Below are 22,647 nucleotides of genomic sequence, written 5' to 3' on the forward strand. Positions count from 1 at the left end.
TAGACATCAAAGACATCAAATACACACAGGAAGCCATGCCAATCACAGATAAACACACAGTGCACCCACATGAACATAGCAGCAATGGCTTCATTCTACTTCCCTCTGTGTCTGATCAAGATAAAGATCAGTTAGATCTGATATACAAACACACCTCTGGGCAATGTGGATCCCTCCAGCAGCTGAACTCAGAATCATCCCAGTAACTGTCCAGTCTCACCAGTTGCTGGAACCTGCACATGCAAACCCCCAAGGCTGCTGCCCCACTGGCTGCTGGTAAAAACCCTGTTGCACACATGCATCAACCCTCTAGTAACTGGGATTAGACACACAGTCTGTCCAATAGCTGGTCTGAGGTCTTCACTCTCTCTTTTTTTCTCATGCACAGACATACAAACATACAGAGAAATACACATGTATGCATCTCAGTTGTCCCCTGGGTCAGGGCAAGTGCTTCTTTCTCTAATTGAGTTATTGCGGTTCCCCCATCTCCCCTGTGTCTCTGTGCTCTCCCATAAGTGGGGAAATGATCTTACTGCATAACCAACCATTTTATAGGATCACTTTTTCAGCCATAAATCTTTATTTTCCTCATTTTTTTTTCTAATACTTTCAGTTATATGATAACTGAATGATATGTCAACATTCTGATCCACTTAAAATAGAAGCCAATATTTTTTTGGTAAGACAGAAACTATGTCCTATTGGATTAGCTTGAACTTGAATGGTACTGAAATAAATAATGTCATACTATGCTTCAAATGAGAGAGAAAAGTAATGTATGTAACATTAAAATGGAACATCAGTGTAAGTGTAATTATTATAAAAACATTAATACAACAGATCCAGGCTAATAGTGAAGTTAAAAAAATGCTGAAAATTGATACAAATAATCAGGCAGCAGTTCCTGTAACTATACTTGTGAAGCCTGGTTTCTTGTACCCTATTCCCTGGATCATTTTATCAAAAGAAATATGGCCTGTAGGAAGACTGTGCAGAGAAGCTAAAACATAAAAAAAAAAAAAACACAAAAAAACCACCACCTTGTTTTGACAGGATTTTTTCTGTAAAACAGAAGAAAAGTCGTTAAAAATATAAACAGATGATTCAGTATGGCATACCATGGAAAATTTCAGAAACCAATAGACAAACTACATTTCTGCTTATTCATGGGGACCTATATAGCTTTTGTTCCAATGAAAGAGCAATGAAACTTCTACAGGTTTCAAATGAACAAATGCAAAAGGAAAGTAAATAGGGGTGTTCTCAAAAGGAAGAAGCTACTTCAGAATACTACTGAAAATGAGTCTGCAGGGCATATAGTATTATTAATATTACGTTCAAAGCAAATAAAATCTGATTGGAGTGATTACTCAGCCTTTCTCTCACATCTGGTTATATGTTTTCATGGGCTTCTAGTTTCCTCTTCACATAATGAATCTCAAATAATTTTATATATATATATATATATATATGGAAAGAAATATCTGTTTTACAAGATATGATATTCAAGGTAAAATTGAGGCTAATCATAATATCTCCAAAGATTTTATCTCTTTTCAAATGTATTTTAGAAAACAAATTACCACTATTTTTCTACTGATAAGTAATTTTCTTCCACTAATTTGGATTTATTTGCCTGTATCCTACTACTGAATCTATTTGTGGATTTGGATTTGTGCCTGCCTATTAAACCCTTGAGAATTTGTAGTTATTCATTAAATAATTATGTTTTTTAAATGTAATTCAATTTTCAACCAGCTTTTAGCCTGGCAGACAAATCTTATTTTATGTTAAGAAAACCAATTTATTTTATTTTATTTTATTTTATTTTATTTTGTATATGCATGCAGAATTCCTATTATATTAATAAAGTTCTTTTTAACCATATGGTCTACATTTTTGTAATGACTCATTTGCATGATGAGATGCTGAGACTATCTGAAAAAAAAAAAAGTATTTTATAATCATGACATTAACATGGTAAAGGAGGTTAAATATTAAACAAATTAAAGTGAAGTTGCATTATTTTAACAAATAATTCAGAAATATTATTTCTTTATAACACATGCATATGTCAAGAAGCTTAGTGTTATTGTAAACAATAAATTCAAGAGATGCAACCATGCACACACTACATAGGTGTGTGAGAATTTCTACTATACAATTTTTGTAATAAGACTATAAATAAATAAAGCAAAACTTTATAATTAACACAATTATTTTATTGAATTAATAAAATAATTGAATTAATTAAGTGTTAAAGTTTATGATTCTGTAAATCTCTAGGATATTCTGGCTTGCTGCTAAGGTCAGACTAAGAATTTTAAAATTCTGCAATTATATACATATTCTATTTAAACATACAAGCATGTATGTGTATTAAGTTAATATAAGAATCTCACTACCCTCATCAGTTTTGAAAGTTCAATATACTGGTTGTGGATAAAGAATTTTGAAGTTGAACAAAACCAAATGAAACAGAAAATAAAAAGAAAAAAAAAAAAGAAGAAAAAGAGGAAGGGAAAGGGGAAGGGGAAGGGGAAGGGGAAGGGGAAGGGGAAGGGGAAGGGGAAGGAAAGGTACAAGCAAGTGGATGACCTGGTCAGCCTGGTGCCAGAGCTCAGGAAGGAGGTGGAGAGGTTGAGGGCCATCAGGGAGTGTGAGCGGGAGATAGACTGGTGGAGCAACTCCCTGCCAGGCCTGAAGGAGAGGTACTGGGGTGAGACAACACAAAAGGGTGTGGACCACCTGCCCTGTCACAGCTGGACAGAGAGAGGGGACCTGGGAGCTGAGGAGGAATGGAGACAGGTCCCTGCTCGACCTCACAAGCAACGCCCCTCCCCCCCCCCCCCACTGGCCCTACTGGCCCCACCTTCCCAGGTGCCCTTACATAACAGATTTGAGGCCCTGGAGCTTGAGAGACCGGTGGGTGAGGTTGAGGTAGAAAGTGTACCCAGGAGGATGCCTAGGGCGAGAAAGTCAACTCCATGCCTCAAGACTGCCACCACCAAAAAAGATAGAAGGGTAATCATTGTAGGTGACTCCCTTCTCAGGGGAACAGAGGGACCTATTTGTCATTGTGACCCTACCCATAGGGAAGTCTGCTCCCTCCAGGGTCAGGGACAGGGACATTGCCAGGAAGCTTCCCAACCTGGTTCACCCCTCTGATTACTATCCTCTTTTGATAGTCCAGGTTGGCAGTGATGACACTGAAGAGAGAAGCCTGAAGACTATCAAATGGGAATTTAGGGGACTGGGACGGGTAGTGGATGGAGCGGGAGTACAGGTGGTGTTTTCCTTTATCTCTATGGTGGCAGGGAGGGGTACAAAGAGGACACGGAAAGCCCACCTGATAAACATGTGGCTCAGAGGCTGGTGCTAACACAGAAATTTTGTGGGTTTTTTTGACAATGAGGAGCTTTACTGGGCACCTGACCTGATGACCGTAGACGGGCCCCTATCTCTAAGGGGAAAACGGATCTTAGCCCAGGAGCTGGCAGGGCTCATTGAGAGGCCTTTAAATTAGGTAAGAAGGGGGATGGGGCTGAAACAAGGCTTGTTAGAGCTGTGCCAGGGGGAACAATGGCAAGGCTGGGAGAGAAGGCAATGGCCCAACTGAAGTTCATCTACACTAATGCACACAGCATGGGTAACAAACAAGAGGAGCTGGAAGCCATCGTGCGGCAGGCAGGCTCTGACTTGGTTGCCATCACGGAAACATGGTGGGACCACTCTCCTGACTGGAGTGCTGCAATGTCTGGCTATAGGCTCTTCAGAAGGGACAGGCAGCACAGAAGGGGTGGTGGTGTGGCTCTCGATATCAGAGAGAGTGTTTTGATGTCGTGGAACCTGAGGCTGGGAATGATAAGGTTGAGTCCCTATGGGTTAGGATCAGCGGGAAGGCCAACAAGGCAAGCATCCTGGTGGGAGTCTGTTATAGACCGCTGAACCAGGATGAGGAGACTGATGAGGAGTTCTACAGACAGCTGGCAGAAGTTGCGAAATCGTCAGCGCTTGTTCTCGTGGGGGACTTCAACTTCCCAGACATATCCTGGAAGCACAACGCAGCCCAGAGAAAGCCGTCTATGAGGTTTCTGGAGAGCGTGGAAGATAGCTTCCTGGCACAGCTGGTTAGTGAGCCTACCAGGGGAGGTGCCCCGCTAGACCTTCTCTTCACAAACAGAGAAGGACTGGTGGGAGATGTGGTGGTCGGGAGCTGTCTTGGGCAGAGTGACCATGAAATGGTAGAGTTCTCTATTCTTGGTGAAGTCAGGAGGGGGATCAGTAAAACCACAGTCTTGGACTTCCAGAGGGTTGACTTTGAGCTGTTCAGGACACTGGTTGGCAGAGTCTCTTGGGAGGTGGTTGTGAAGGGCAGAGGAGTCCAGGAAGGCTGGGCGCTCTTCAAGAAGGAAATCTTAATGGCTCAGGAGTGGTCTGTCTCCACGTGCCCAAAGATGAGCCGGTGTGGAATAAGACCAGCCTGGCTCAACAGAGAGTGGTGCCTTGAGCTTAGGAGAAAGAAGAGGGTTTATAATCTTTGGAAAAGAGGGCAGAGCACTCGGGAGGACTATAAGGATGTTGCAAGGCTCTGCAGGGACAAAATTAGAAAGGCCAAAGCTCATCTGGAGCTCAATCTGGCTACTGCTGTTAAAGATAACAGAAAATGTACTTATAAATATATCAACACAAAAAGGAGGACTAAGGAGAATCTCCATCATTTACTGGATGCCGGGGGGAACTTAGTTACGAGACATGACGAAAAGGCTGAGGTGCTTAATGCTTTCTTTGCCTCAGTCTTTACTGGCAAAACCAGTTGTTCTCTGGATATCCAGAACCCTGAGCTGGTGGAAGGGGATGGGGAGCACAATGTGACCCTCGCTATCCATGAGGAAATGTTTGTCGACCTGCTACAGCACTTGGATGTACACAAGTCAATGGGGCCGGATGGGATCCACCTGAGGGTACTGAGAGAACTGGCGGAGGAGCTGGCCATGCTGCTTTCTGTTATTTATCAACAGTATTTGGGCTATTGGGGGAGGTCCCAGTCGACTGGCGGCTAGCAAACGTGATGCCCATCTACAAGAAGGGCCGAAGGGTAGACCCAGGGAACTATAGAAGTGTGAGTTTGACCTCAGTGCCTGGAAAGCTCACGGAGCAGATTATCTTGCAAGGCAACCAGGCGATCAGGCCTGGTCAATGTGGGTTTATGAAAGGCAGGTCCTGCCTGACAAACCTGATCTCCTTCTATGACAAAGTGACACGCTGGGTGGATGAGGGAAAGGCTGTGGATGTGGTCTACCTTGACTTCAGGAAGGCTTTTGACACTGTTTCCCACAGCATTCTCCTCAAGAAACTGGCTGCTCATGGCTTGGAATGGCGTATTCTTTGTTGGGTTAAAAACTGGCTGGATAGCCGGGCCCAAAGAGTCGTGGTGAATGGAGTCAAGTCCAGTTGGAGGCCTGTCACTAGTGGCGTCACCCAAGGCTCAGTACTGGGGCCAGTCCTCTTTAATATCTTCATCGATGATCTGGATGAGGGGATTGAGTGCACCCTCGGTAGGTTTGCAGATGACAGCAAATTAGGTGCGTGTGTCGATCTTCTCGAGGGCAGGAAGGCTCTGCAGGAGGATGTGGATAGGCTGGACTGATGGGCTGAGGTCAACTGCATGAAGTTTAACAAGGCCAAGTGCCAGCTCCTGAACCTGGGGCACAGCAACCCCAAGCAGAGCTACAGACTGGGAGATAAGTGGTTGGAGAGCTGCCTGGTGGAGAAGGACCTGGGAGTATTGGTGGATAGTCAGCTGAATATGAGCCAGCAGTGTGCTCAGGTGGCCAAGAAGGCCAACAGCATCCTGGCTTGTATCAGAAGCAGTGTGGCCAGCAGGTCTAGGGAAGTGATTGTCCCCCTGTACTCGGCTCTGGTGAGGCCGCACCTCGAGTACTGTGTTCAGGTTTGGGCCCCTCACTACATGGAGGTGTTTGAGAGAGTCCAGGGAAGGGCAAAAAAGCTGGTAAGTGGTTTGGAGAACAAGTCCTTCAAGGAGCGGCTGAGGAAGCTGTGTTTGTTCAGCCTGGAGAAGAGGAGGCTGAGGGGCCCCTTGTTATTATTATTGCTATCATTATTATTGTTATTATTATTTTCCTGTCTTATTAAACTTTCTTTATCTCAACTCACGGGCTTCACTTTCCCATTTCTCTGCCCCATCCCAGAAAGGGAGGGGGAAGGGTGATCGAATGGCTGTGTGGTTGTACTGGGTCTGGCTGGAATGTTAACTTTCCCGGCAGCAACCCATACAGTGCCGTACTCTGTACTTGTAGCTGGAACAGCAGTGTTATCACACCAGTGTTGTGTCTACTGCTGAGCAGCAGTGGCACAGCATTGGGCCTTTCTCTAACCCTCCTAGGGGGTGGGCAAAAAAGTGAGGAGAGAAACATCACTAGGGCAGCTGACCTAAACCAATCAAAGGGATATTCCATACCATGTGGTGTCACACTCAGCAATAAAAGGTGGAAACAGGAAGAAGAGGGGAGGGGTGGGCTCTTGTTGAGAAGACGTCAGTCCTCCTCTCGAACACCGGCTGCGTGCGTTGAGGCCTTGCTTCAAGGACGTGGTCAATCATCGCTCATTTGTGGGAAGTAGAGAGTAATTTCTTTCCTCTGCACTTCCATATAGCTTTCATTTATTTTGTTTGTTTGTTTTCCTCCCTTTTTTCCCCTTTCCCTTTTATTTCCCCTTAGTTAAATTGTTTAGTTCATGGTAGTCTTTATTTAATTATTATAATTATTTCCCTTTAATTAAATTATCCTTATCTCAACCCGTGAGTTGTTCTTTGCTTTACTTCTCCCCCTCCTCATCTAAAGGAGGGGGAGTGAGAGAGCGGTTGTGGGGTTTAGCTGCCCAGCACGGTAAAACCACCACAGTCCTATTTGGCACCCAACGTGGGGCTCGAAGGGTTGAGATAACAATAGAATTGATTAAACGCATACAACTAACACGCTTGCTAGTAACCATGTTCCTTGCCCTGTTAATAATAATGGCTTTGTTCATATGTCATGCAATTCGTGTCATATTCTCCTTTCTCCTATATATCCGATCCGACAAAGTGCTACAATCTGTGTTCACTTTTTTTTATTTCGTTGTGCTGCCAAGCACTGACCTTGGTTTTAATCTGGAATTCAGGCTCTGCGCTGTTATCATTTGGGTCCCATGGAAACTATCTTTCAGAGAATATTCAGAACTACACTGCCTTCCTTTTCTCATCTGGACACCAGTTTATTAATAATATCAGGAATGGTACCTTTCCCTTCTTTCACAGTGGGCTAATTACAACAGTTTGGGAGTATTTTGAAGATCCATCTGTAACCCATGTATTGTTATTTCTAATTCTGAATAACAGGTTTCATTTTCTCTCTAAGATTAGTCGATTGTTTAGAAAACTTATTTGGGAATCTGTCCTGAAACAGTCTCGTGGTGAGTGGCACGGTGTGTGGGATGATATTAGCAGATACCTGTCACGAGTGTCTCCTCCAATAGTTTTGAACTTCACCCCTGAGCAAGTGCTAAATCCTAAAAACTTGGTAGAATGTTTGAGAGTTGTATGTCCTGACCCTGATAATGCCGGAGAACAACAGCTTGCAGCATTGTGCTGGGTCCTGGTTTATTCCTATCAAACACTGTTTAACATCATCCAGCAACTTGAAGAGAGGGAGGAAGTCTCTGAATCTGATGACCAAGTAACACATGCTGTGGCTGACCCAGAGGACCAGCCAACTATGGTATCAGTCGCCCCCATAGTCAAGTCAAAACAATGGAAACGGAGGTCAGCTCGTTTAGTAAGGGAAGAAGGCTCCCCTAAGAAGTAGGGAGAAGGGGAATTGGCAGGCACCTCTAAAGCAGAGCCATCACAAAAACAACAGGAAGACGAGACGGAAATCATAAAGGAATCAGAAATCACTCGATCCATATCCCTGAGTGAGATGCGAGAAATACGAAAGGATTATGGTCGACGCCCAGGTGAACACATCCTCACTTGGCTGCTCCGATGCTGGGATGCTGGGGCCAATAGCCTACAATTAGAAGGCAATGAAGCCAAGCAGCTGGGATCCCTCTCTAGAGAAAGGGTAATCGACAAAGTAATCGGGAGAGGAGCACAGGCCCTCAGCCTCTGGAGACGACTCCTGGCAGCTATCAAAGAAAGATATCCCCATAAGGAAGATATTGTATATCACATAGGCAAGTGGACCACTGTGGATAAAGGTCTCCAGCATCTGCGGGAATTAGCTGTGCGGGAGATGATTTATAGTGATTTGGACAATGCCCAGACACCTCAAGACCCCGATGAAGTCCAGTGCACAACATCCATGTGGCGTAAATTTGTGCGGAGTGCACCATCAGCACATGCCAGTACCCTGGCAGCAATTCGCTGGGACGAGGGGATGGGACCAACAATGTATGATGTGTCCTGCCAGCTTCAACAATATGAAGACAATCTCTCTGCTCCGCTACAGTCCTGTGTCTCAGCTGTGGAGAAACTGTCTAAAGGACTTGACAAGCTCGTGGAGAAAGTATATTCCCCCTCATCTAGACAGAGTGATACTTCAGCCACTAAGAATCAGCATTCGCCTGCTCAAGAGAGAGAGTACCCAAGACGTACACCACGTGGCACCTTGTGGTTTTATCTGCATGACCATGGGGAAGATATGAGGAAATGGGATGGTGTACCTACTTCAACCCTAGCTGCTCGGGTACGTGAACTGAAAGGAAATACAGCAGCAAGAAGAGGGGCTCCTAAGAGAAATGCTGCTCCAGTTTCTATTGGGCAGTACCCCAGAGGCAGTAGAAGAGCTGATGTTATTCTTGACCATGATGAAGGGACCTCTACCTCTCATTTGCAAGAATTAAGTGGCAGACACTCCAGCCAGGACTAGAGGGGCCCTGCCTCTGGCCAGGTAGAGGAGAGGGATAACCAGATTTATTGGACTGTGTGGATCCGATGGCCTGGCACATCAGAACCACAAGAATACAAAGCTTTAGTGGACACTGGCGCACAATGCACCTTAATGCCATCAGGCTACCAAGGGACAGAACTCACCTGTATCTCTGGAGTGACAGGGGGATCCCAACAACTATCTGTACTGGAAGCTGAAGTGAGTCTAACTGGGAATGAGTGGCAAAAGCATCCCATTGTGACTGGCCCAGAGGCTCCGTGTATCCTTGGCATAGACTATCTCAAGAGAGGGTACTTCAAGGATCCAAAAGGATACCAGTGGGCTTTTGGCATAGCTACTTTGAGCACAGAGAAGATTAGGCAGCTGTCTACCCTGCCTGGCCTTTCAGAAGACCCTTCTGTTGTAGGATTGCTGAAGGTTGAAGAACAACAGGTACCAATTGCTACCAGAACGGTGCACCGACGGCAATATCGCACCAACCGAGACTCCCTGATTCCCATCCATGAGTTGGTTCACCGACTGGAGAGTCAGGGAGTAATCAGCAAGACTCGCTCACCCTTTAATAGTCCTATATGGCCAGTACGAAAGTCTAATGGCGAGTGGAGGCTAACAGTGGACTATCGAGGGCTGAATGAAGTCACACCACCACTGAGTGCTGCAGTGCCGGATATGCTAGAACTTCAGCATGAACTAGAGTCAAAGGCAGCCAAGTGGTACGCCACAATTGAAATTGCTAATGCATTTTTCTCCATCCCTTTGGCAGCAGCATGCAGGCCGCAGTTTGCCTTCACTTGGAGGGGCATCCAATACGCCTGGAATCGGCTGCCCCAGGGGTGGAAACACAGCCCTACCATTTGCCATGGACTGATCCAGAGAGAGAGAGGGAGAGAGAGAAAGGGAAAGTAAAATCAGTACATGGGAAGAGACCAATCTATTTCCCAGGAAGTTCTGTGATTGTTCAATATATTTTATTCCAAATAATAAGGTAAATAAATGTACATTTAACAGTAATTTAACAGTATAGGTTTAACTGTTCATGATTATAACGCTTCAACAAGATTTATCTTCTGTGATATACTGCTTTTACTGTAGAGAGGTGGAGGGAAGGGGCTCCTTTTTCATGTAACTTACGCTCTAGTGTTCATTTATGTATCAATGACTTTACTGAGCTGCAACAATAATGAACAGAACCTTTGCTGAATAAACTCCATTAAAATAACAAAAAAAAATGCTACAGTTACATCTTCAGAGTTTATTGAAAAAAATAAATAATTGTCTGAAGCTTGTTAAATCAGGTTTGGCAAAGATTTTTTGGCAAAGATTTCTTTGTCAAAGATTTTTCCTTTAAACCTAATGAATGCATCTCACATATTAACATATGCAACCAGCTGTACTTTAGTTAGAGACTACATTACTGTAAGAGTGTGAACTACCTAGCTTACTTTTTTTTTAGCAGTAATGAACCTTACAGAGTTGTCCCTAGCTTTGCTGTGTCCATAATTATTTTTTCTTAATGAACTTGCATTTCTGGATCCAATCCAAACAACAACCAACCAACCAATCAACCAAAAAAAAAAAAAAATACAACAACAACACCAGAATCTTACTAATTTAAAAAGAATCTTAAAACCAGCTCAAGCAGGTATGATGCAACCAATTATTGATACAGTCCTCTTTACTTAGGATCTCTAAGGATCTCCTTTAGTCTGAACCCTTTCTCCCTCTTTTACTGCCCTACTCCAGAAAAAAAGCTTTTGAATTGTACTGTTAAGAAAAATATGTTATTTCCTGGAACTGTATACATTGACATTTTCATATATATAGAGAGAGAGAGTTAATTAATTTATTTTTTTTTTTTTCTCCTATTCTTCATTCCTGCTTGGAATAAAGAATGGCCAAAATTGGAAAATGACCAATAAATTTATGACCAAAGTAGGGTGATTATATATATATATATATTTTTTTTCCTTTTTCTTTCCTTATTTTTTTTTTATTTTTTTCTTTTTTTTTTTTTTTCCCTTTTTTAATTTTTATTTTTCACTCATTATCACAGATGAAGTCAAACCCAAAACAGGCAATGTTTTATGGTATTAATCCATACCTCACTAGTGTTTGCAGTCAAATAAAATAACTCAAAAGAAACATACAGAAGTTTAAGAAGTCCTATCTTATCACATATTGCCCCCCAAAACAATCTAGTTTTCACCAGAAAGGTGTCACTCTTTCTTTTTTTTTTTTTTTTTTAATTTTCCTTCTGAATATTGTAACTTTAGAAGACACTTGTAAGTGTGAAAGTTATTGATATACATGTTAAATAAAACTGTTATGTATTTTAACATTTTTTCTTCTGTCTCCCTATTACGATGGAGCATTGGGCTAAGAATCAACCTCACCTTTATTTTAAAAGGCTGATTTTGGCAGTCTTTGCTTTACTTATATCTAGAAGTGAATAAGTTCCATAAGTAAGTTTGTTGATTTTGTTTGTTTGTTTGCTTATTTTTTTTTTCTTTTCTTTTCAATAAGACCATCAAACTTTTACAACACATTTTCTTGAACTGTCAGAGATATCTTTGAATTTGAATTTGAATGGCAAAAGACTTGCTGATCACTTATCATTTTGAGAGCTAAAGATATTATATCTTCTTGTAGATAGATAATTTGAGGATTTGTTATGCTAGGTAGTGTCAGTGTATAAGGAAAACACAAGCACAAAATGTGAGGTAGTAAAATAATGAACAGAAGTTTCTGACTTAGCACAGCCTTTATCTGCTACTAAAAGTAAATTCAATCCATGTGCAGTTGCATCTATCATAAAAGACAACACTGTGCAGATGTTCCAGATCATCAAATCCAACAATCAACATGACCTACTGATTACATACATGTAAGATATTCATTCTTATATCCTGAAATGCCTAAAATGGCAGTAGAACAAAATGTAGAAATAAATACAGGCATATGCTTTAGAATGAATTTTTCTCCAGATTTCATGGACAGAATCAAGATGAAATGTAGCATCTGAATTAGGGCCTCTGAAATATGGAGCAGAGTTTCACCCATGCAGGGTTATTTTGATTAGAAAAAAGAAAATATGGCATTTGGACTAGAACTTTGTTATTCATCATAGAAAGATGGAAACCTTGATTCCAGTTCCTACCCTAATAAATATACCTTAAATTTATGTAATTACTTTTGTAATGTAATTACAATGTAATTACAATGTAATTACATTGGCTGTAATTACATTGTAACGAGGATCAACCAATGAGGTTTGAGGATCAACAGCATTTAAGATAAATAACAATTCCCTACCCTAGAAAAAGAAAAGCAAAATGGATCATATTCTTGATCATTTGGTGTTGAATATTTCAATTTTTTAGAGAGCAATTGAAAACTTTCTTCTGTCCTTCACATATACCTTCTTACTACTTTAAGTTAATCTAGAACATTGTAGATTATGCACACTTCTGGGAGGTGTTAACCATTCATGCAAAATAAAGCTCTGAAATTGTTTTCCATATCCTGAAATTGTATAGAATTAATCATAGAATCATCTAAATTGAAAAATACTTTCCAGATCATCAAATCCAACCATCAATGTGACCTACTGATTCCCATCACTAAAAAATGTCCCTATTTGAACTATTATTATTATTATTATTATTATTATTATTATTATTATTATTATTATTATTATTATTATTATTATTATTATTATTATTATTATTTGATGGAACTGATTTTCTGTAAAGAAAAGTGTGTGGGAAGTTTTTTTGTGTATTTTTGAATATATATATATATTTCTAATTTATATTCCAAAGAATTGTAGTTCAAGAGAGAACTGTGAACATTATGGACTAGTGGTATGAGGTGATAAACAGCAATTTAAGATGAGATGAGAAAGTTTAACACTGATGATGTGTCTTAGTAAAATGTTTTCTATTTTAGAAAGTAAATGAGTAGAGTAGATATAAAGAAAAACATTAAGCAGAAGAATACCTCAGAAAGAAAAAAAAAAATAATTTAACATGATGGAATCATTTTTTTTAATAAAATGACAAACAATTTTAAAATAATAAATAAATAAATTAAAAAAAAAATAAAATTACAAATGGGAGAGAAGTTGGAAGGAACATTAGAAAATATGTAACAAAATGAAAAAGAGGCATTAGTAGAAAAAATATCAGATCAAATTGATAAGAACTTAATTACTTGTAAGATTGACTCTAGCTTTGTTGTTCTGTTCCTACTCAATCCTTATGTTGAGTTTTCATCAGCCAGGCCAATGCTTCCTAATATTCTTCCAGTTTTATGTTAGAAGCACTGTGCAATATCACAATTTTAAACTCACTGTGGAATCTTTTGCTTACTATGGTAAAAGTAGGCAAAATAATTTCTTCCTTTAATAGTTCAGAACATAAAAAGTTTCAGATCATAAAATGCTACAAACAGATTGAGATTACCTGCACGATCAATGTTAATGATAACATTAATTACAAGTTGGAAATCATGATCAAGTTCTATGCAGTAGAAACAGAGGAAAAAAAATTAAAAACAGGCATCATCAAATACTTTTATAAATGTTAATGAGCTGTTTTGTTGTTGTTTTTTGTTTGTTTGTTTTGTATTTAATAAAATAGGATCATAACTTTATTGAAATATCTGGAAATGATTTAGAAGGATCTATGAGTATTGAAACTGTATCTTGTAGTATTTTAGCAAAATGCTTGAATGATCATTACCACATTATCAAACATGCTATTTGGTTCTTCTGCCATTGTGAGTAAATAAATTCACCAACTTCTGTGTGAAATACTAATAAATAGTAGATAGTGATTTGCACCAGTGTTCTGTAACTTCTTCTATACGATGACCAGAGAACCCCAAATAACATGACATTTACTACTTAGTGATTTTTGTTAGCTTCTTTCCCAAGGAGGAACTCTCCAGAATACTTTTGATACTGTACATTCTTCATGCTATATTAATATTGCAAAACCTGTCACTGAACAGAATGACTAAAAAACTCAGTCAGGAAAAGTAGGTCATGGGGGTATATTAGCATCTTTGGCTCCCATATAGAAACTAATGAAGTGTACAGGACTGACTTCTGCAGCACTACATCCACTGTGGAGAGATCACCACTCACAACTTATTGAGAGCAGAGGTAAGGAGAGAGCTGTCAGAACTGACCAGCCAGTGAAACATAGAATCATTAAGGTTGAAAAAGACCTCCAAGATCATCTGGTCCAACCATCCCCACAACCAACATCACCCACTAAACCATGTACCTAAGTACCACATCCAACCTTTCCTTAAACACCCCCAGGGGTGGTGACTCCACCAGCTCCATGGACAACCCTTTCTAATTCCTAACTACTCTTTCTAAGCAGTTTCTCCTAATCAGCACCATCTCAAGGTAGAATATTTGTTGAGCCATGTAAAATGGATGAATTGGGAGATGAAACAGAGAAGACTGCTTAGATCTGTGGTAAGGAGGAGTAAAATGATGCTGGGTGTACTCAGTATCTTCCTCCTTTGCCACAAAAGGGCTTCCTGTGATGTCAGCTGCCACCTACTCTGATGTCACCTCAGTTTACACTGGCATCCACCCTGTGGTGGCACCTACCTCAGAAGGTGTCCATAGATGGATGATGAGGAAACAATGGCTGGAAACCCACTGAAAATATGTGAGCAGACCACCAGGGGTCAGCTGAGTAGAACAACATCTAGGACATGGCAGATGCCCACCAACAAAGGTGGGGAAGACCACCAAGGTGAGGCATGAGGAAGATGACATCCAGCCCATGGAGAAGCACCCACAAAGGAAATGGGAACAGACCATCCAGGAGCAGCCTGAGGAGGACAACCTTCAGCCAGGGAATGGGAGGGCAACGTGACAGTGGTTTTCCCACAGGTGGGAAGCAGAGGTACTTTGTTAGCGCAGCTGGCCATTCTAGTCTCTCACTTGCAACCAATACAAGACCTGTTCACTTTCAAGAGTTCTTCGAGCCCTCCTTCACCGTCCTGAGCTCAGCCCCCAGTCATGGAGACTGCTTAGGGAGGGTCTCTTCTGAACGTGGTCCCTGGGGAGAAGGGAGGGAAGGGCCTGGGTGCATGGGGGTTATTGCATATATAAACAGCCCAGTACAGGGTCACTGAACCCACCAGGGGCCTGGTGCATATGCAGTCAGAGGCTAGGGTGGTTGTAGGATAATGAGAAAAAGGATGATTTTTCAAACAGCAGAAGAGAAGGGGGTTACTGGGTTTTCAACTGGCTCAGGAAAGTGGATCTGCAAAGGCAGGATAGTGCTTTTCTGGGGCCAGTCTCCTAAGGAACCATCTGAGAACCAACCTGAATGACGTTCTAGGAAAGGGAAATCTTCCAGCCCAAACCATATAGGTTTAGCCTAGATCTAGCCATAACACTCCATTGAGTGGAATATTTTAATCCAGTTTGACCAAGAGATACTCCAAACATGATCCAGGATTTCACTTCCCAGAAGGACTGGAGATCACCCAGACACTGGCGAGCCAACTTCACAGTCCAAAACACTGCTCTGGATGTCAATTGGCAGGCTCTTTAACTTGAAATCTTCCTAAATTTTCAAGAGAATGCTCTGATGTTGCTGGAACAGGTACCTCCTCCTTCAGCTAGAGTACTCTATCCCACTCACTGGTCCCTTTCAGCCCTGTGCACTTTTTTGATGTACAGCCTGCTGCAGTTTCTCCCAGCTGCAATATACTTGTCATAGTCAGTCACGGGCTGCTTGCCAAGGTTTTTAAAGGAGAAAGAAAGATGACTTTGATTCAGATCAAACTGCTTTCCACCACTGCATGCCCTTCCCTTGACACTTGCCAAAAGCCTTGAAGCTTGCCAGAGTCAAATATCCCAGCAGAAAAGCATGGTCTGCCTGAGACTAATCGTAGTCAAATAAAAATTTGGAAAGATGAATGAGTAAATACCTGATGTGTATGCTGTCAATGTGCTAGGTTAGATATTGTTTGTGTATAATTGAAGGATTACTAATAAGACTAACAATTGTAGATGGATTATTGATCTATTTAATAAAAGGCAGAGCTTTAGCTCTTAGTTACAAGGATGAGAACAGAGATTGAAGGATTGTGTGCTATGTTGCTTTCCTGGACTAAGCACTAGTGTAATGAAAACAAGAGACTGTTTTGTGTAATGTAACACAGAAAGTGAAGAGAGCCCTCTGGTCCTCCACCACAGGGCTAAGGTCCACACATTCACTCATCCGATGAATGTGAGCATTGGAAATCTATAAATCATGTATGTAATTTCTTTTGTAAGAATTTATGTTTAAGGAACTAGAGTCTTAGACTAAATATTTCACTCTGATTACTCAGACACTAAACTCTGAAGTTTCAGAGTAACCTGCATAATGTATTTAATATGGTTGAGAGCAAATAATTTTTTTTTTCTTTTTTTGGTTCCTCATCTTCCTTATCAGTTAACATTAGTCACTGTTTATTCAGATATATCCTAAAAATATTTTAAATGGCTTTAAGAATACATTCATTTAGAGCTTCTATTATCATGGATTAATTTCTGGATCTCAAAAATGTGTTTTCCAATCAGTTCAGAATTTTTGTTAAATGATTTAAAAAAAAAAAAAAGTTATTAATTAAAATGCATATATTGTTTAACTTTAGTCAACCAAATCCTATATGTTTTGATGTGATAATTTTGTAGAAGAAAGACAAAACAGACAATACAGTTAAGCAAGGGAAAGACAGCTCATTCATCTAGCATTTATATTTATAGAAAATTTTTGGTACTTAAATAAGTAACTAGAACATGGAATGAATTTTCTGCACCAATTTTTACAAAATACTCCCTATGAGTAGTTTTTTGATTAACTCTCATACAGCTAACTCCATTCATTCAGTACAGACAGACTTGGTCACTAGTCTAAGTTGAATTTGCAATGTAATTTGGGGAAGGCTATGAATTTGTTCTGAAGTAGGCTTATTCTACTAAATTACCCAGTCAGCATACCAAAGTTCAAAATCAATTTACAAATGGACATTTCTAGAATGAATACACAGAGACAGAGTGAAAATAATCTTCTGGTGTTGCATATAATTTTATCTGATAGTTGACTTTATTGGATATTTGAATGAAAAGGCAACAAATCTCTTCTTATTATAGACTAATCAATGCAGGAAGGTTCTTGTTAATGATAATAAAGCACACTTCAATATCTTTGTCTATTAATTTATCATGTTTTTATCCTTTGTTTATTATGCAAAATATTACAGACCTCCACTGTCTCTAGAGCTATTATGAAGTTATAGAAAATGTCTTCTCTGTGAACTTCTGTGAACATTTTACATCCTGACAAGTTTGTTGCATGGCCTTATATCTTGAATAGTGTTGGTAATTAGGAAAAAGGGAAAGAAGACCTTTTGAGTTTGTTTGTTTGTTTTCCCCTCATTAAAGCATGTTTATACCTACTGTGCATTATTCCTCATTTATTTTAAGGGTCACTAATTCCTGTAATAAAACATATGTATTTATCTCTGATATCATGATCATTATTATAACATCTATATTTCAAACATGATATCCATGCTTATTACAGTGGTGTGTATACAATGAAAACATAAAATAAGAAGTATGACTGCACTGTATTTGAAAAAAAAAAAAAAAAAAAAAAGATTTGTGATATCACAGAATGGTTGAGGTTGTAAGGCATCTCCAGAGATCATCTAGTCCAACCCCCTGCTCAAGCAGGGTCACCTAAAGCATACTACACGGGATTGCAACCAGGCAGGTTTTCAATATCTCCAAAAAAGGAGACTCCATGGCCTCTGCTCTGTCACCTGAACCATACAGAAATTCTTCCTCATATGGCAATGGAGCCTCCTGTGCTTCAATTTATACACATTACCCCTTGTCCTATCAGTGGCCACCACTGAGAAGAGTTTGGCCACATCTTCTTTACATTGTCCCCTCAGGTACTTGCAGAAGTTGATAATATCTCCCTCTCAATCTCCTCTTCTCTAGGATAAACAGGCCCGGTTCACTTAGTCTTCCCTTATAAGACAAACCCATCCATCCCTTAATCATCTTTGTGGCTCTACACTGGGCCCTCCCTAGAAGTTCGAAATCCCTCTTGTACCAGAATTGGAAACAGTATTCCAGCCTCACCAGAGCTGAGTAGAGGATCACCTCTCTCAACCTGTCCTCCACAGCCCTCCTGATTCAGGCTAGGATCCTATTGGCCTTCTTGCCCCCAAGGGCACACTGCTAGCTCATGGTTAACTTGTCCACCATGACTTCCAGCTCCCCCTCAATAGCTCTGCTATTCTCCAGCATGACACCCACCCCCCAGCCTATACTGGTGCCTGGGGTTGTTCCTCCCCAGGTGCAAGACCCCGCACTTGCCCTTGTTGAATATCATGAGGTTCCTCTCTGCCCAGCTCTCCAGCCTGTTCAGGTCCCTCTGAATAACTGCACAGGCCTCTGGTGTGTACTCTGCCTTTGTATCATACACAAACTTGAGGGTGCACTGTCCCTTTATCCACGTCATTCATTAATAAGCACTAGACCCAGTATTTTCTTATATACTAGACCCAGTATTTCTCTTATATACTTAGAGTAAATGTATATTTGTCGTGGTTTAAGCTGGCCGGCAGCTAAACACCACACAGCCATTCACTCACGCTCCCCCCTCCCTCTCTGGGACGGGGGAGAGAAATAGAAAGTGAAGCCTGTGAGTTGAGATAAAGACAGTTTAATAAGACAGGAAAATAATAATAACGATAACAATAATAATAATAATACAATGATGATAATAGTACTACTAATAATAATATGTACAAACAAGTGATGCACAATGCAATTGCTCACCACCCACTGACTGATGCCCAGCCTAACCCTGAGCAGTCTGGTCCCCCTCCCCCGGCTAGCCACCCCTATATATTGTTTAGCATGATGTCAGATGGTATGGAATACCCCTTTGGCTAGTTTGGGTCACCTGTCCTGGGTCTGTCCCCTCCCAGCTCCTGCTGCACCCCCAGCCTGCCTGTTGGCAGGACAGAGCAAGAAGCTGAGATGTCCTTGGCTTAGTATAAGCACTGTTCTGCAACAATTAAAACATCAGGGTGTTATCAGCACTCTTCTCATCCTAAGCCAAAACATAGCATTCTACCAGCTACTATGAAGAAAATTAACTCTGTTCTAACTGAAACCAGGACAATATTTTAAATTCAAAATGGTTGATTCAATTTGTTGTTTTTGTTTGATTTTGTCCTCCATTATTTATTTATTTATTTATTTTTATCTGGTCTTTTACACAAAAAGATTGGTTAGAAAGCAGAATAATAATGGAAAAAAGGAAAAAAAAAAAAAAAGAAAAAGAAAAAAAGAAAAAAAAAAGCATAAAGGAGGTTGACTGCAGAGCAATGAAAAAAAAAAAGTATAAAAGATAAGGAAAGCAGAAGGATAAATCATTGTCAGGTTATAATCAAAGAAAATAAAAATGTATAAGAAAAAGATGATGTGTTTGATGTATTCTTAGATTTACATTCTGAATTATAAGAATAAGAGAGCAAATCTGCATTTTTCAGTGTAAAGATCTAGCACTTCTATTATAAGTTATAACTTGTCATTGTTCATTCATATTATAATAGCACATGGGAACCCACAATACATGTTTATTTTGAACTTAAAACATAATAAATTAGAAGAAAAACTAAATAAATAAAGGGTTTATAATACAACTAAAAACAGAGAAATAATGTACAGTCACATAAGGAAAAATACTGAATTGTTCATATTATAATCACTTAATATAAACACTGAACAATGACATTCACTACATATATATATAATTCATAATACTTTTAAAGCCAGTTACTATTAACATTTTAATCCTATCTTTTGCATACCGAAATGCAACTTTTGTCCTACAGAATCCTTACTGACCCATAGAAACAAAAGACCTACTTGTTTCTGAGCAATGCCCTCCCAGTTCCAGTTTTTAGAGCAAGAAGTCCAAGTGCAAGGTGCTGCACCTGGGTTGGGACAATCCCAGACAACAGTGCAGACTGAGAGAAGAATTCATTGAGAGCAGCCCTGTGGAGAGGGACTTGGAAGTTCTGGTGGACAAAAGTCTCAACAATGAGCCAGCAGTGTGGGCTTGTAGTCCAGAAGGCCAACTGCATCCTGGGCTGCATCAAAAGAGGTGTGGCCAGCAGGTTGAATGAGCTGATTGTTCCCCTCTACTCTGCCCTTGTGAGGCCCCACTTGGAGTACTACATACAGGTCTGGGGCCCCCAGTACAAGAAAGATGTGGACATGTTAGAGTGAATCCAGATGAGGGCCATAACGATGCTCAGAGGGCTGAAGCATCTCTCCTATGAAGGAAGGCTGAGAGAGATGGAGGTGTTCAGCCTGGAGAAGAGAAGGGTCCAAGAAGACCTCAGTACAACCTTTAGATGCTTTAAGAGTTCTTATGAAAATGATGGAGAGGGACTCTTGGGTAGATAATGATATGATGAGGGGTAATTGTCTTAAAGAGGATAAATTTAGACTAGGCATTAGGAAGAAATTCTTCACTTTAAGGGTGTTGAGGCACCGAAACAGGTTGTCCAGAGAAGTTATTGATGATCCAACCCTGGAGGTGTTCAAGGCCAGGCTGGATGGGGCCTTGGCCAACCTGATCAAGTGGGTGGCATCTCTGACTATGGCAGTGACATTGGAACTAGCTGATCTTTTAGGTCCCTTCCAACTCAAGTCATTCTATGATTCTATGAAGTTCTGAGTTTTATAGTGATAAAAAAAAAAAATCAAAGAAATAAATCAGAATTCCTCTGTGACAGTCTTGACTGAGTTCCTTTAAAGGTAGACTTCCTTTCCAAATACAGCTCCCCTTCCCTTCCCTTCCCTTCCCTTCCCTTCCCTTCCCTTCCCTTCCCTTCCCTTCCCTTCCCTTCCCTTCCCTTCCCTTCCCTTCCCTTCCCTTCCCTTCCCTTCCCTTCCCTTCCCTTCCCTTCCCTTCCCTTCCCTTCCCTTCCCTTCCCTTCCCTTCCCTTCCCTTCCCTTCCCTTCCCTTCCCGCCTTGCCTTTTTTAAATTTCCTTTTCTTGCCTTGCCTTATGTTTTGTTGTAGTATGAGAGCTAAAGAAATCAGAAGCAGTTTTCTACCTGTAATGCTTACATGGAAAAGTGAAATGCATAACGGCCACTGTTCATGCCCTGCACTAATTGCCAGAGAACATTTTTCTCTGTGACATGGCAATGCAGAAGGTGGTTGTTTATTATTATTATTATTATTATTATTATTATTATTATAGCACTACATTTATGTATTAATTTGGGGGGCCACAGAGGCAAATTCTGGTAAAGTATGCTGTACTCAGTCACAAAACTGAATACAGCTCTCAAGATTTTCAGACAGTTAACAGAATTTAGCTATCATGACTTTAATGGCAGCAGAATAAAAACAACTTAAACACTTCAATGCAAATAGAAAAGTATCTGTCTCATCTGAAGTATTCTAAGATATCTGTATTTTCCTTATCTCACTTTGTTTCTGACATAAGTAGATGGACAGATAGACAGATAAATAGCCCTCGAAGCATCTCACAGTTCTGATTAGTGACAGGATTCTCACTCGGTGATTTGTAGGGCTTCCTGGTACCTATAACAAGAAAGAAACAGTGTTCTTCTGAAAGAGCAGATCCAGTCTGTTTGCCACCCTTAGTAAAATGATCTAAGAAAAGCAGGAACTTGCAATTTTCTTGAACAGCTGAGAGGAAATTTCCATCAGATAGTTACCCATTTGTGAATGTGGTGGGTTCACCCCATCTGGCAGGTAAGCCCTCACCCAGTTGTTCATTCAATCCCCTCCAGTGGGATAGGGGAGAAAACTGGAAAGATAAAAAAAAAAAAAAAAAAAAAAAGAAAAATTGTGGATCAAAATAAAGACAGTCTAATAGGTGAAGGGGGTTGGGGGAGAGGGACTCTAATTTAAAAATAAATAAATAAATCCATACGGTACAAAAACAATCACTACTCACCTTTCATCAGCAGACTGATATCCAGCCAGTAATGAGTAATGAGTACTTTGAAAAAACTCACAGCTTCCTCTGAGTGAGAATGAGAAACGGAGGAAGTCTTGACATTGTGTAAGAAACTGTTCAGCAAGAGCTAAAATATCCCTGTGTTATCAACACTGGTCACAGATCCAAATTACATCATCATACGAGATTCTATGAAGAAAATTAAGTCCAACCCAGCCAGATCAAGAACACTGATAAAACCCATAACCACAAAACAGAATATCCGAGACGAAAGGTCAGTGGTGATACTTAGAAGAAATACACAGTCAGCTAATCTAAAGCAGATCAAGTCAGCAAGTTTGCTTTGAAAATGAATTTTCTGTTTGTCAAGAATGCTCAGAACATTTAACATGGTGCTAAGCCATGTGACTGCAGTAATGAAACTGACTCCACTCACTCAGTGGTGAAAGTTTAATAGTCCTAAAAATACATACAAATAAATAAACAAAAATACATAAATAAAAATACATAAATAAATATATATATACATATGTACATATATAATACATATATAAAACAAACAAACAAACAAAAACAAAACAAAAAGCTTACTTTAGAGTTTGGGTTATTTTATTCTAATGAAACTTCTTGTTTACCGT

The 22,647-nt window shown here is 40.2% G+C and overlaps 1 long non-coding RNA gene across 1 annotated transcript; it reads right to left on the minus strand.

Annotated features, from left to right (window-relative positions):
- Nucleotides 1-21,589: 21,589 nt before the first annotated feature.
- Nucleotides 21,590-22,062, minus strand: LOC309874325. Its single transcript, XR_014316818.1, has 3 exons — nt 22,007-22,062; nt 21,765-21,856; nt 21,590-21,627 (listed from the first exon to the last, which is right to left on the minus strand). It is a non-coding gene; the product is annotated as an uncharacterized lncRNA (long non-coding RNA).
- Nucleotides 22,063-22,647: the final 585 nt, after the last annotated feature.

This window comes from Aythya marila, assembly GCF_965140915.1.
Source record: "Aythya marila genome assembly, chromosome: 1".
Classification (NCBI taxonomy): domain Eukaryota; kingdom Metazoa; phylum Chordata; class Aves; order Anseriformes; family Anatidae; genus Aythya; species Aythya marila.